The following is a 16,870-nucleotide window of genomic DNA, read 5'->3' as shown; positions in this document are numbered from 1 at the left end:
CCTCAGCCAACACTCGAATCCCAGCATCATGAGTGTATCTTCTGATTTTAAGACCATGATATATAGTGACATCGCGGGACATCTAGTCACTAAACTGCTCGAAATGTCATGACATATTGTGCCATGAGATCATGACCGCCTTGTTATCAGAGGAGGAGTCCAGAATGCCAGCATCCAGAGTACCAACATGGACGCTTGACCAGAGTTCTGCAAATCTTTTTTGGTCAACGGTAGTAGAGAGACTGAGAAAGCCATTTCAGTAAATAACAAATTATAGTTTCATAGTTTTTAAGGTTGAAGGTAGACTTAAGTCCATTGAGTTCAACCTATACCCTAACATGTAGAAGAAGGAAAAAACCCAAAGGGGCAGATGCCAATTGCCTCATAAAGGGGAAAATTCCTTTCTGACTCCACATATGGCAATCAGACTAGCTCCCTGGATCGGCGCCGTATCACAGAATTTAGTGCCCATAACCTGTAATATTACATTTTTTAAGAAAGACATCAAGGCTTTTCTTGAATTTTATCAATCAACCATTACAACAAACAGTGGCAGAGAGTTCCATAGTCTCACTGCTCTTACAGTAAAGAATTGACCTTTGTGATTATGATTAAACCTTCTTTCCTCTATATGTAGAAGATGCCCCGTTGTTCCTGTCACAAGACTTGGCGTAAAAAGAGCATTACAATGATCTCTGTACTATGCTTGAATATATTTGTGCATTGTAATATTGTTGAATTATGTATGGGCAAACCAATTGTTATTAACATAGTCACCGCTCACAATAGTTTAGAAAGTAGAAGTTCCAAACATGAAATCTGTCTTCAGTAATGACCATAAAGTTGTAATCAAAAGGCATATGTCCTACTACATTCAAATTACAGTTACTTTTTTTTTTCATTCTTATGAAAGCAAAAGCAAGTCAGCAAAACAGTTTTTACAGGGAAAAAAATATCTGAAATCAATGAAAGATGGTGTTACAATTAACAGTACTGAGATTCTGCATTTCTTGTGAAATCATTTTTTTGAAGGGAGAATAATTATTTTTGAAAGATACAAATGAAAAATCCCTAAAACCTAGACATTGAACTGTTACTGTTTACCTCAGAAAGTGTGTGGGTCGCAAAAAAAAAAAAAAAATTTTGCATATCTGTTTTACTAGTCAAATTCTTCATTTGTACATGCCTTACCAATACAGAAATGTTTTAGTTTTATAGCTACTAGCATTTTTTATTTTGACATTTTTGGAAAAGGGATTGAATTAAAAAAAAAAAAGGAAAGAAAAAATTTAAGAAAAATATAGACTTTTAAATGTGCATTTATGTTTTTTCATTTCTATTTATGTTTTTTACCCGTTTTGCTACTCTAATTTGACAACCGTATGTGCCACATATGGTATATTTAATTACTTAGAATTTTTTTATTTTGTCTTTTTTTGTCAAGGGTTAAATACTTGGGATGGAAAAGATTGTCAAAAGTTAATTATAGTGTTGAACAAGTTTATGATTAAAAAAAGTGGTAATGGCAATAGATGGAGAAGTATAAAAGAAAAAAAATGAGAACAACAGAAGCACCAACACTGGCCCAGTCATTTGGGAAGTGGTACTTCTCCATCTTCTCCATTGAGTAAGTGCATGACAATCAATCATCAGAGTGCCATCCGATGTTTCCCACGGACTTATTTACTTGCATGGCCGATTGCTATTCGAATATTGGATCAAACTTCAGCGCCTTTTACCTCGGTCAGACTCTGTCCGAGGAAAAAATTGGACATGTGCACTGCCCCATAGACTAACATAGGTCTGTGTCCAATATTTTGTCAGATCGCACTAAGACCAACAATAAGGTCATCTGCACGAGCCCTAAAAATGTACCACATTTATCAATACCATAAGCCTATTTGAAAAATTTGATGAATTTTAGACTGCGGTGAATTTTGCTAAAAGTAAGTTCCTTGTTAAAGAAACATTTAAGGAAAAGCTCCAAGATAGTGCTTCTATAGAAAGCGATGATTTTGTTTTTTACATGCAGTTTTCAATGTTGCAGCTTTCCCCTTTTAAGCCAAAAAGAAAAATATCAATTATTTTTTTTCTCTAACTGATAAAGTGATGCTGATGGAACAAAGGCCCAGCTGGAAAACTGCAGCAATAATTTAGAATTTAGACTTCAGATAAATTACATCTACTAGAAGTACTCTATAAAAGGTCTTGAGAGTACAAATGAAATTTACAAATCATTTTCATTATGTTAATCTTATAGTTGATGCGATTTTTTTTTAGACTTACAAGTACAAAGACATTAGGAGAGATTCTGATGTCGGCATTTTCTCTTCGGATTTTTGTCAGATGCAGTGTTGCCATGGAGAACGTGCTTGAATCAAAGTCTCCAAAAACAACAATGTATATCCTATATGGCTGATTTTACTCAGTTGTAAGTGCCATGGAAGAAGGCCATGAGACTGCTATGTGCACTTTGAGAAAGGGACCAATTCATGGTTTTCTCATGCTCCTTTTTAACTGGTGGGGAGAATCGGCTCTGTGACGTGGTTTCTGGGTTTTCCAATGTTAACAAGACAGCTAAAGCAAGTAAAGTGGTGGGGGGCAGTAGAATAATCTATCTTAGGTAGTTTGGAGTGCAATTTATGGTTCTCCACCCTCTATACATGCCACTGTCTGAATTTTTACAAGATCTCTACTGTATTTGACAGAATTTAGACAGCAATATGGAATTGTTAGAAACAATAGCGCAGCTCAATCAAAGGGCCTTTATTTTAAAGTGATTATATCTTAGTAAAAAGGAGATAAAAAAAAAGTTTTCATTAGAAATGATTAAATGTGCCAAATAATTTGATGTTAATTGAATAAGTACTGTTTGCCATTAAAAAATCCATTTATTATATTCTGAGATCTCCTGACCCTAAATCATAATAAACAGAAGGGCTGAGAGGAGAATTAAAACAACAAAACAAATTTAAAGCAAAATTAATAAAATTAGAATTAAATTAATGGCACAAAGAATTTTCCCATGATCATTGCAAAAAATGCTGCAACACCATCTACTTATAATTAGAGATGAGCGGTGTTCGACTCGAACTGTTCGCCAATCTCAAATTCGAGCTGTTTTGGGCGGTGTTCGAGCCGTTTGGCGAACACGAACGATTTGAAAAAAGTTCGGCTGTTTGAGGTTATATTCGATAACTGTTCATGCACCAAAATCATAACTTGATTTTTTCTCAGTAACGCTGAAAATTAATGTTAATACGCAGTTTGAGTGTACAGCAGGGCGGGGGGAGGGGCAGGGGATGGATCTCTGCAGGAATAATGAAGATCTCCATTTTTTTTCCCTTTCCCGCATTTACAGTGGGGAGGTGCAATCTGTCAGCCTATCAGCAGCACACACACGGAGCGAACTGCTTTTTTTCACACAAGCAAGGGCATGTGTCATTGGCAGTGTATGTCACATGTCCTTGCCCTATAAGACCCAGCCATTTTCCCCGTCGCCACCATTTTCTCACTGCAGCAGCTGCATGTTAGACGGCACCGCTGTTGCTGTGTGCGCTATACTTTAATTTGAAGCCAATTTTCGTGCAAATCTACAGATAGCTTGGGAGTAGGGAATAGTTGTGATTGCTGTCCTTTTAAGGACTAGGTTACATCATTTCCTATGACTTATCAGGCAGGTCTGTGCTCTTAAATAGATAGGTTGGGATTAAAGAATAATTGTTAATGCAGTCCTTTTCAGGGCTAGGTTACATCAGTTCCTATCACTTTTATCAGGCAGGTCTGTGCTCTTATATAGATAGGTTGGGAGTAAAGACTAATTGTAATTGCAGTCCTTTTCAGGGCTAGGTTACATCAGTTCCTATCACTTTTTGCCAGGCAGGTCAGTGCCAGTGCTGAGCAAGTTTTCTTCACAGCATTTGGCTAAATCTAGCAAAGCAAATCCTTTTTGTCCTCTTACAGTGTGTGTTAGTCAGTGGAGAAGCCTATCTGTGTTGCAAGCTACACCACCTGTGTATAGAATACAATTTTTTTTACTGCACCTAGTGAAGTAAAACCTTTTGGGCATAGCATCATTCTATTAGTCCATCTATATTAACCTCCACCAGGTTGCAAATTCAATATCATTTTTATCTACATCTAGCTCTGGAAAAATATTTGGGCTTTGGCTTGTAGCAGTGTGTGGGACTTGTTCTATTAGTCCATCTATACTAACCTCCAGCAGGTTGCAAATTCAATATAATTTTTTTCTGCATCTAGCTCTGAAAAAAATATTTTGGCTTGTAGCAGTGTGTGGGACTTGTTCTATTAGTCCATCTATACTAACCTCCAGCAGTTTGCAAATTCAAAATAATTTTTATCTGCATCTAGCTCTGAAAAAATGTTTCAGCTTCGGCTTGTAGCAGTGTGTGGGACTTGTTCTATTAGTCCATCTATACTAACCTCCAGCAGGTTGCAAATTCAAAATAATTTTTATCTGCATCTAGCTCTGAAAAAATATTTGGGCTTCGGCTTGTAGCAGTGTGTGGGACTTGTTCTTTTAGTCCATCTATACTAACCTCCAGCAGGTTGCAAATTCAATATAATTTTTTTCTGCATCTAGCTCTGAAAAAATATTTTGGCTTGTAGCAGTGTGTGGGACTTGTTCTATGAGTCCATCTATACTAACCTCCAGCAGGTTGCAAATTCAATATAATTTTTTTCTGCATCTAGCTCTGAAAAAATATTTTGGCTTGTAGCAGTGTGTGGGAATTGTTCTATTAGTCCATCTATACTAACCTCCACCACGTTGCAAATTCAATCTAATTTTTTTCGGCATCTAGCTCTGAAAAAATATTTGGTTTTCGGCTTGTAGCAGTGTGTGGGACTTGTTCCATTAGTACATCTATACTAACCTCCAGCAGGTTGCAAATTCAATATAATATTTTTCTGCATCTAGCTCTGAAAAAATATTTCGGCTTGTAGCAGTGTGTGGGACTTGTTCTATTAGTCCATCTATACTAACCTACACCAGGTTGCAAATTCAATCTAATTTTTTTCTGCATCTAGCTCTGAAAAAATATTTCGGCTTGTAGCAGTGTGTGGGACTTGTTCTATTAGTCCATCTATACTAACCTACACCAGGTTGCAAATTCAATCTAATTTTTTTCTGCATCTAGCTCTGAAAAAATATTTTGGCTTGTAGCAGTGTGTGGGACTTGTTCTATTAGTCCATCTATACTAACCTACACCAGGTTGCAAATTCAATATAATTTTTATCTGCATCTAACCCAGTCAATACTTTTGGGCTAATACCACAGTTTGGCCACTCAGCTCTGCTCGGTTCCCATCCATTGTTTTTTGTGCAAACAACTCCAGAGTTGTGAATTAATTAACCACCGAAATGAGTGGAAAAAGGCCTGCTGCTGGTGTAAAGGAGAATAGGCGTGTTGGGAAGGGAAAAAAAGGTTGTGTCCGTGGGGTAGCTGTTAAAGCAACAATAACATCTGCAGAAGAAAGACCGTCTTCCAGCCAAACTAAGAAGTCTACTTCTTTTAGCGGACAATGTGATAAGATCCCTTTCTTATGGCCACGCCAATCGCTATATATTCCAGATGAGGCACAAAAACAGCAGGTGCTTCAACGGATATCAAGTGCTCCTTTAAGTGGGCTCTCCTCCACCTCAACTTCAACATCACAAATACTCCAGTCCTCAGAGGTGTCACCCCAATCGCACTTGCTTCCTCACAGCTCCCAAGTCTCCAGTTGCCCATCGGAGTATGGGGCAGAAAAGATGATTGAGTCTGCAGAGCTGTTTACTCATACTATAGCCTGGGAATCAGAGGTCGGCTCCAGAGCTTCTGTGAATCCAGACGAGAAAATGATCCGCACTGAAGCCCAGAATCTTTATGAGTTGGATCCAGGACCAGACGCAGAAGGTTCTGTCCATAATGTAGACCCTCTTTCCCAAACTCTAACTCCTGATGGTGGAGACAATGAGGAAGACGATGATGAGACTCAAATACCTGATTGGAGCGACAACTTTAGTTTTTTGTCAGGGCAGGAAGAGGTTGGCTCTGAGGACGACGGGTGTGATAACACACAGGGTGATGATGACGAGGTTGGAGATCCCACTTACTGTCAACCCACAGTCAGACAAGAGATGAGGTCAGCAGAGGAGGTGGAGGAGGATGCTAGTGACGACGAGGTCAGGTTGCACCTTCCTGGACAGAGACGTAGTACTGGAAGCACGTCAACACCTGCATCCTCAAACACAACTCTGCCTCTGACCACAAGTTGTGTTGGCTCTTCAGGTCGCATGGGTGCTAAGCCTTGCATAGACTGAGCATTTTTTCAGATCGATAAAGATGACCCAACTCGTGTTATCTGTATCATTTGTCAGCAAAAGCTAAGTAGAGGCCAAAAAATACATAGTTTGAGTACTTCATGCATGAACCGGCACATTGATATGAAGCATAAGTTGCAGTGGGAAGCTCACTGTGCTACAATGCGGCCTAGCCGGCCGGGCCAACCACCGTCTGCCACATCATGTGCACCCGCGGCCTCTTCATCCTCTGTGACTGGGGGGACAGCAGTCACACCTGTTTTGGGACAAAGACCTGCCACCTCTTTACCCGCAACAGCCAGCGTGATTGGCAGGTCATCATTTTCTTTGGAGGTGGAAACAGCAGCTGGTGTTCAGCGCTGTCCGACATCGATAGCACCACCTTTGGATCAAGGCAACCTAACATGTCCGCCTGCATCTTCCTCACAGACCGGCAGTTTGCCGGGGACACCCTTCTCAACCCCGTCTAAGCACAATAGCCAGCCCTCGGTCCCTCAGATGTGGACAAGTAAAAAAACATTTCCAACTAGCCATGAGAAAGCTAAGAGGTTGAATTTCACCATCTGCAAGCTCTTGGCTACAGAAATGCTTCCTTTCCGCCTGGTGGACACAGAAGATTTTCAAGACCTTATGTCCGTCGCAGTGCCCCAGTACCAGATGCCCAGTCGGCACTACTTCTCAAAGAAAGGTGTGCCTGCGCTCCACCAGCATGTCGCACACAACATCACCGCTTCTTTGAGAAACTCTGTGTGTGACAGGGTGCATTTCACCACAGACACTTGGACGAGTAGGCATGGACAGGGGCGTTACATGTTGCTGACTGGGCACTGGGTAACTATGGTGACAGCAGGACAAGGGGCTGCTGTCCAAGTCTTGCCGTCCCCACGAGTTGTGCGTCAATCCTCTTTATCTCAAAGTTCCTCCACTGCTTCTGCCTCCTCAACCTCCTCTCGGTCCTCCACCTGCACCCAAAGCCTGTCTAGTCATGCCACAACCTTTCTAACTGCGCAGAAGGGATCCTGCACACCTCCTTACTATGCTGGCAGCAGGGCTCAACGTCATCAGGCGGTTTTTACTTTGAAATGTCTGGGAAATGTGAGTCACACAGCTGAGGAGTTGTGGTCAGCTCTGGAGAACCAGATTCATGAATGGTTGTCTCCACTGGACCTGAAACCAGGGAAGGCCGTGTGCGACAATGCTGCAAACTTCGGTGCGGCCCTTCGCCGGGGCAATGTCACACACGTGCCTTGTATGGCTCACGTGTTGAACCTGGTTGTCCAGCAATTTTTAGCCCACTATCCCAGACTAGATGGCCTTCCGCAGCTCAGCGACTTACATCTCTACAGAAGTCGTTGGGCCTGTCACTTCACCGGCTAAAATGCGATGTGCCTACCCGGTGGAATTCAACTCTGCAAATGTTGCAGCGACTGTGGCAGCACCGACAAGCCCTGGTGGAATACGTTGTGATATATAGCCTGGGCCAACGCGACCCAGAGGTGGGGCAAATCACGCTGGAGGAGTGGTCTCAGATCAGGGACCTATGCACCCTTCTGCACAGTTTTGAAATGGAGACGAAGATGTTTAGTGCTGACGGTGCCATTATCAGCATGACTATTCCGGTGATTTACATGCTGGAGCACATGTTAAACAGAATTCGGAGTCAGGTGGTGGCACAAGAGGAGGTGGAGGAAGTAGAGGAGGAGGAGTTGTATACGGAAGGGCTAACATCTGCAAGGTCCAGACGGTCGGCAGCACCAAGGCGGCAGACATGTGAGGGTGGGGGAGATGGTTTTACCACGGCGCATGGTAGCAGTCAAACTATCGAGGAAGGTGCAGGAGCCCAGGAAGAAGTGGAGGACGAACTGATGGAAGACTCATCAGATGAGGAGACCTTAATCACATTTCTGTTGTGCGAGGTTGGGGGGAGAGGGCAGAGGAAGGAAGGAAGGAAGCATGATTGTTACCTCGCCACCAACACAACGGGGACTTTGTGCTCCTGGATGCGCAAGACACATGAGTGCCTTCTCGCTGCACTACCTGCAACATGACTCTCGAATTGTGAGAATTAGAAATATTCCTGATTACTAGGTTGCCACACTGTTAGATCCCCGGTACAAAAGTAAATTTGCAGAAATTATTCCTGCCATAGAAAGAGATGCACGCATGCAGGAGTATCAGCAGAGGCTGTTGCAGAACCTTACATGTGCTTTTCCCCAAAACACTAGTGGTGCACGTAGTGAATCTCACAGTTCCAACTTGCTAACAATGGGACCGTCAAGTGTTCAGTACTCAAACCGTAACAGAACCACAGTATCTGCTGGTAACATCAATTTTGCGGAATCATTTCACCACTTTTTTAGCCCATCCTTTGCAAGGCCACAGGAGACAAGAAGTCTGACATATAGTCAATGCCTAGAGACGATGGTACAGGCGTATCTCCAAGTAAACATTGAAGCCATGACTGTGTCACTGGACCCTTGCTCTTTTTGGGCTTCCAATCTGGATAAATGGCCGGAGCTCGCTACTTACGCCTTGGAGATCTTGTCATGCCCCGCAGCCAGCGTTCTGTCTGAACGTGTGTTCAGCACTGCTGGTGGTGTGCTGAGAGATAAGCGCACGCTGCTCTCCACTGATAATGTAGACAGACTCACGTTCATAAAGATGAACAAATCATGGATCCGAAACGACTTTTCTACCTCTGTGTAATCCTGGGGAGAGTAAAATCTTGATGATTTGTTAAAATCACCTCAAAAACCGTTTTAAGCTTTCAAATTACTAATCATGTTTATCTGTATCTTGGCTGGAAAATAATTTGGGCCTTGTAGCAGTGTGCAGTACTGATTCGATTTGGCCATCTATACTTAACTCCACCAGATTTAAAATTACTAATCATGTTTATCTGTATTTTGGCTGGAAAATAATTTGGGCTTTGTAGCAGTTTGCAGTACTGATTCTATTAAGCCATCTATACTAAGCTCCTCCAGCTTTCAAATTAATAATAATTTTTAGCTGCATCTAGCTCGGAAAATAATTTTGGGGCTCTGAGATGCGCAAGACACATGAGTGCTTTCTTGCTGCACTACCTGCAACATGACCCTCAGATTGTCAGAATTCGAAATAAACCTGACTACTGGGTTGCCACACTCTTAGATCCCCCACACTCTTCGATCAACCTTTTCATTTTAATAAAGAACAAAAAAATGGTCATTTTTGAAATTATAAGGATTAGCAGGTTATTTGAAACTGAAATCAAATAGTTTTCAACTCAAAACTTTATTCTAGGTGATGTTACATTTGCACATAGGACCCCTTGTTCGAAAGGAGCTTCTGAACACTCTCGTCCATTGAATTTGTCAGGTTTTGGATGGTTTCTGCTTCAATTGTTTTGCATGAGGACAGAATACCCTCTCCCAGAGCTGTTGCTTAGATGTGAACTGCCTCTCGCCATCATAGACACTCCTTTTGATGATGCTCCAGAGGTTCTGAATGGGGTTGAGGTCAGGGGAGCATGGGGGTCACACCAAATGTTTGTCCCCTTTTATGCCCATATCAGCCAGAGATGCAGATGTTTTATGTGCAGCATGAGACGGTGCATTATCATGCATGAAAATGATCTTGCTGCGGAATACACGGTTCTTCTTCTTGAACCATGGCAGGAAGTGCTGTTTGAGAAACTCCACAAACATTATGGAGTTCATCTTTACCCCTTCAGGGATCCTAAAGGGGCCGACAATCTCTCTCCCCATGAATCCAGCACAAAACATTACTCCACCTCCTCCTTGTTGGCGCCGTAGCCGTGTTTGCGTGGAGTGTCCATCAACCAGGCATCCTCCACTCCATCCATCTGGACCATCGAGCGTTGCACGGCACTCATCGGTGAACAAAACAGTTTTGAAGTCAGTCTTCATGTATTGTTTGGCCCACTGGAGCCATTTCTGCTTGTGTGCAGTGGATAGAGGAGGTCGACAGGATGGCTTATTCACAGCTGCAAACCTCTGAAGGACTCTGCATCTTGTTGTTCGGGGGACGTTGGAGGTACCAGCAGCTTCAAAAACTTGTCTGCTGCTATGACAAGGCTTTTTTGCCGCTGCTCTTTTAACCTTACGTAATTGCCAGTAGGAAAGAGTCCTCAATTTTCCCTTATCAGCACGCACACGTGTGTACTGTGAATCAGCTACATACTTCTTGATTATGCGATGATCAGGATGAAGTGTCTTGGCAATGTTGATTGTAGTCATGCCTTGACCTAAACACTCCACAATTTGTTGCTTCTCAGCAGCCGACACATTCTTTTTCTTTCCCATTTTGGCAGAAAATGTAGGCTGCTTAATAATGTGGTACAGCCTTCTTAAGTAGTCTTGCCTTTCATTGGACACACCTGCCAAATTAATTAGCTCAGGTGTCTGCAATTGCTTACAGTGATATAAAGAGCCCTGACACATCACCATCAATGAGTTTAACTGACAAACAAAAAAATTCTTCCCTTATCACTCCTAAACACTTTTTGCATAATTTGGAAAACAGTGTACATGTGCTTTTCCACAAAGCACCAGTGGTTCACGTAGTGAATCTTACAGTTCTAACTTGCCAACCGTGGTCTGTATGGAGTTGTTCAATAAAGGGCCCAAAATTAAGATAACATAGACGGGAGAGGTCTCTATGAATAGGAATTCCTAAGTATTTGATACTCTGTGAGGGCCAGGCAAAGGGAAAGTTGGACTGGATGGAATCCTGTATGGATTTGGGGAGGGAGACATCGAGGGCCTCTCACTTCGCTGCATTGATTTTAAAATTTGACCATGTAACAAAGTGATCTATTTCAGCCATAACATCAGGGATGGATATATGTGATTGAGTGATATATACTAGGACATCATCAGCAAATGCAGAGCACTTGTACTCGGTGCCTCCCACCTCAATCCACCTAATATTGGGGTTATGGCGAATTGATGAGAGCAGGTGCTCCGTCACTAGGATGTATAAGAGAGGGGACTAGAGATCAACGTTGTTCTACTCGAACTGTTCGCCAATCTCAAATTCGAGCTGTTTTGGGCGGTGTTCGAGCCGTTCGGCGAACACGAACAATTTGAGAAAAATTCGGCTGTTTGAGGTTATGTTCGATAACTGTTCGTGCACCAAAATCATAACTGGATTTTTCTCAGTAATGATGAAAATTAATGTTAATACGCAGTTTGAGTGTACAGCGGGGTGGAGGGAGGGGCAGGGGATGGATCTCTGCAGGAACAATGAAGATCTCCATTTTTTTTTCTCTTTCCCGGATTTGCAGTGGGGAGGTGCAATCTGTCAGCCTATCAGCAGCGCACACACGGAGCAAAGTGCTTTTTTTCACACAATCAAGGGCATGTGTCATTGGCAGTGTATGTCACATGTCCTTGCCCTATAAGACCAAGCCATTTTCCCCGTCGCCACCATTTTCTCACTGCTGCAGCTGCGTGTTAGACGGCACCTTTGTTGCTGTGTGCGCTATACCTTGTTAATTTCAAGCCAATTTTCGCACAAATCTACAGATAGCTTGGGAGTAGGGAATAGTTGTGACTGCAGTCCTTTTAAGGACTAGGTTATAGCATTTCCTACGACTTTTATCAGGCAGGTCTGTGCTCTTAAATAGATAGATTGTGGGAGTAAAGACTAATTGTAATTGGAGTCCTTTTCAGGACTAGGTTACATCAGTTCCTATCAGTTTTTGCCAGGCAGGTCTGTGCCAGTGCTGTGCAAGTTATTTTCACAGCATTTGGCTGAATCTAGCAAAGCTAATCATTTTTGGCCTATTGCAGAGTGTGTTAGTCAGTGGAGTAGCCTATCTGTGTTGCAAGATATACCACCTGTGTATAGAATACCAATTTTTTTACTGCACCTAGTGAAGTAAAATCTTTTGGGCATAGCATCATTCTATTAGTCCATCTATACTGACCTCCATCAGGTTGCAAATTGAATATAATTTTTTTCTGCATCTAGCTCTGAAAAAATATTGGGCTTTTAGCTGTGTGTGGGACTTGTTCTATTAATCCATCTATACAGACTTCCATCAGGTTGCAAACTGAATATATTTTTTTCTGCATCTAGCTCTGAAAAAATATTGGGCTTCTAGCTGTGTGTGGGACTTGTTCTATTAATCCATCTATACAGACCTACATCAGGTTGCAAACTGAATATACTTTTTTTCTGCATCTACCTCTGAAAAAATATTGGGCTTCTAGCTGTGTGTGGGACTTGTTATATTAGTCCATCTATACTGACCTCCATCAGGTTGCAAACTGAATATATTTTTTTCTGCATCTACCTCTGAAAAAATATTGGGCTTCTAGCTGTGTGTGGGACTTGTTCTATTAATCCATCTATACAGACCTCCATTAGGTTGCAAACTGAATATAATTTTTTCTTCATCTACCTCTGAAAAAATATTGGGCTTCTAGCTGTGTGTGGGACTTGTTCTATTAATCCATCTATACAGACCTCCATTAGGTTGCAAACTGAATATATTTTTTTCTGCATCTACCTCTGAAAAAATATTGGGCTTCTAGCTGTGTGTGGGACTTGTTCTATTAATCCATCTATACAGACCTCCATCAGGTTGCAAACTGAATATATTTTTTTCTGCATCTACCTCTGAAAAAATATTGGGCTTCTAGCTGTGTGTGGGACTTGTTGTATTAGTCCATCTATACTGACCTCCATCAGGTTGCAAACTGAATATATTTTTTTCTGCATCTACCTCTGAAAAAATATTGGGCTTCTAGCTGTGTGTGGGACTTGTTGTATTAGTCCATCTATACTGACCTCCATCAGGTTGCAAACTGAATATATTTTTTTCTGCATCTACCTCTGAAAAAATATTGGGCTTCTAGCTGTGTGTGGGAATTGTTCTATTAATACATCTATACAGACCTCCATCAGGTTGCAAACTGAATATATTTTTTTCTGCATCTACCTCTGAAAAAATATTGGGCTTTTAGCTGTGTGTGGGACTTGTTCTATTAATCCATCTATACAGACTTCCATCAGGTTGCAAACTGAATATATTTTTTTCTGCATCTACCTCTGAAAAAATATTGGGCTTCTAGCTGTGTGTGTGACTTGTTCTATTAATCCATCTATACAGACCTCCATCAGGTTGCAAATTGAATATAATTTTTTTCTGCCTCTAACCCAGCCAATAGTTTTGGCCTAATACCACAGTTTGGCCACTCAGCTCTGCTCGGTTACCATCCATTGTTTTTTTGTGCAAACAACTCCAGAGTTTTGAATTAGTTAACCACCAAAATGAGTGGAAAAAGGCCTGCTGCTGGTGGAAAGGGGAATAGGCGTGTTGGGAAGGGGAAAAAAAGATTGTGTCCGTGGGGTAGGTTTTAAAGCAACAGTAACATCTGCAGAAGAAAGACCATCTTCCAGCCAAACTAAAATGTCTACTTCTTTTAGCGGACAATGTGATAAGATCCCTTTCTTATGGCCACGCCAATCGCTACAAATTCCAGATGAGGCACAAAAACAGCAGGTGATTCAACGGATATCAAGTGCTCCTTTAAGTGGTCTCTCCTCCACATCAACTTCAACATCACAAATACTCCAGTCCTCAAAGGTGTCACCCCAATCGCACTTGCTTCCTCACAGCTCCCAAATCTCCAGCTTCCCGTCTGAGTATGAGGTAGAACAGATGGTTGAGTCTGCAGAGCTGTTTACTCATACTATAGCCTGGGAATCAGAGGTAGACTCCAGCGCTTCTGTGAATCCAGACGAGGAAATGATCTGCACTGATGCCCAGAATCTTTATGAGTCGGATCCAGGACCAGACGCAGAAGGATCTGACCATAATGTAGACCCTCATTCCCAAACTGTAACTCCTGTTGGTGGAGACAATGAGGAAGACGATGATAAGACTCAAATACCTGATTGGAGCGACAACTTTAGTTTTTTGTCAGGGCAGGAACAGGTTGGCTCTGAGGACAACGGGTGTGATAACGCACAGGGTGATGATGATGAGGTTGGAGATCCCACTTACTGTCAACCCACAGTCAGCCAAGAGATGAGGTCAGCAGAGGAGGTGGAGGAAGATGCTAGTGACGACGAGGTCAGGTTGCGCCTTCCTGGACAGAGACGTAGTACTGGAAGCACGTCAACAACTGCATCCTCAAACACAACTCTGCCTCTCACCACAAGTCGTGGGGGCTCTTCAGGTCGCATGGGTGCTAAGCCTTGCATAGCCTGGGCATTTTTTCAGATCGATAAAGATGACCCAACTCGTGTTATCTGTAACATTTGTCAGCAAAAGCTAAGTAGAGGCCAAAAAATACATAGTTTGAGTACTTCATGCATGAACCGGCACATGGACATGAAGCATAAGTTGCAGTGGGAAGCTCAGTGTGCTACAATGCGGCCTAGCCGGCCGGGCCAACCACCGTCTGCCATATCTTGTGCATCCGCGGCCTCTTCATCCTCTGTGACTGGGGGGACAGCAGTCACACCTGTTTTGGGGCGCAGACCTGCCACCTCTTTACCCGCAACAGCCAGCGTGATTGGCATGTCATCATTTTCTTTGGAGGTGATAACACCAGCTGGTGTTGAGCGCTGTCCGACATCGATAGCACCACCTTTGGATCAAGGCAACCTAACATGTCCGCCTGCATCTTCCTCACAGACCGGCAGTTTGCCGGGGACACCCTTATCAACCCCGTCTAAGCACAATAGCCAGCCCTCGGTCCCTCAGATGTGGACAAGTAAAAGACCATTTCCTCCTAGCCATGAGAAAGCTAAGAGGTTGAATTTCACCATCTGCAAGCTCTTGGCTACAGAAATGCTGCCTTTCCGCCTGGTGGACACAGAGGATTTTCGAGACCTTATGTCCGTCGCAGTGCCCCAGTACCAGATGCCCAGTCGGCACTACTTCTCAAAGAAAGGTGTGCCTGCGCTCCACCAGCATGTCGCACACAACATCACCGCTTCTTTGAGAAACTCTGTGTGTGACAGGGTGCATTTCACCACAGACACTTGGACGAGTAGGCATGGACAGGGGCGTTACATGTCGCTGAATGAGCACTGGGTAACTATGGTGACAGCAGGACAAGGGGCTGCTGTCCAAGTCTTGCCGTCCCCACGAGTTGTGCGTCAATCCTCTTTATGTCAAAGTTCCTCCACTGCTTCTGCCTCCTCAACCTCCTCTCGGTCTTCCACCTGCACCCAAAGCCTGTCTGGTCATGCCACAAGCTTTCTAACTGCGCAGAAGGGATCCTGCACACCTCCTTACTATGCTGGCAGTAGGGCTCAACGTCATCAGGCGGTTTTTACATTGAAATGTCTGGGAAATGTGAGTCACACAGCTGAGGAGTTGTGGTCAGCTCTGGAGAACCAATTTCATGAATGGTTGTCTCCACTGGACCTGAAACCAGGGAAGGTCGTGTGCGACAATGCTGCAAACCTGGGTGCGGCCCTTCGCCGGGGCAATGTCACACACGTGCCTTGTATGGCTCACGTGTTGAACCTGGTTGTCCAGCAATTTTTAGCCCACTATCCCAGACTAGATGGCCTTCTGCAGAGGGCACGTGCGCTGTGTGCTCACTTCCGCCGTTCGCATCCCGCAGCTCAGCGACTTACATCTCTACAGAAGTCGTTGGGCCTGCCACTTCACCGGCTAAAATGCGATGTGCCTACCCGGTGGAATTCAACTCTGCACATGTTGCAGCGACTGTGGCAGCACCGACAAGCCCTGGTGCAATACGTTCTGACTTATAGCCTGGGCCAACGAGATTCAGAGTTGGGGCAAATCACGCTGGAGGTGTGGTCTCAGATCAGGGACCTATGCACCCTTCTGCACAGTTTTGAAATGGCGACGAAGATGTTTAGTGCTGACGATGCCATTATCAGCATGACTATTCCGGTGATTTACATGCTGGAGCACATGTTAAACAGAATTCGGAGTCAGGTGGTGGCACAAGAGGAGGTGGAGGAAGTAGAGGAGGAGGAGTTGTATGCGGAAAGGCTAACATCTGCAAGGTCCAGACGGTCGCCAGGCATGTGAGGGTGGGGGAGATGGTTTTACCAGGGCGCATGGTAGCAGCCAAACTAGTGAGGAAGGTGCAGGAGCCCAAGAAGAAGTGGAGGACGAACTGATGGAAGACTCATCAGATGAGGGAGACCTTGATCACATTTCTGTTGTGCGAGGTTGGGGGGAGAGGACAGAGGAAGGAAGCATGATTGTTACCTCGCCACCAACACAACAGGGACTTGGTGCTCCTGGATGCGCAACACACATGAGTGCCTTCTTGCTGCACTACCTGCAACATGACCCTCGAATTGTGAGAATTAGAAATAATCCTGACTACTGGGTTGCCACACTGTTAGATCCCCGGTACAAAAGTAAATTTGCAGAAATTATTCCTGCCATAGAAAGGGATGCACGCATGCAGGAGTATCAGCAGAGACTGTTGCAGAATCTTACATGTGCTTTTCCACAAAATACCAGTGGTGCACGTAGTGAATCTCACAGTTCCAACTTGCCAACCGTGGGACCGTCAAGTGTTCAGCACTCAAACC

The sequence above is a fragment of the Phyllobates terribilis genome, unplaced genomic scaffold, assembly GCF_046119375.1.
Source record: "Phyllobates terribilis strain yellow unplaced genomic scaffold, ASM4611937v1 Scaffold_1__5_contigs__length_1240528914, whole genome shotgun sequence".
Taxonomy (NCBI): domain Eukaryota; kingdom Metazoa; phylum Chordata; class Amphibia; order Anura; family Dendrobatidae; genus Phyllobates; species Phyllobates terribilis.
This window is presented reverse-complemented; position numbering follows the sequence as displayed.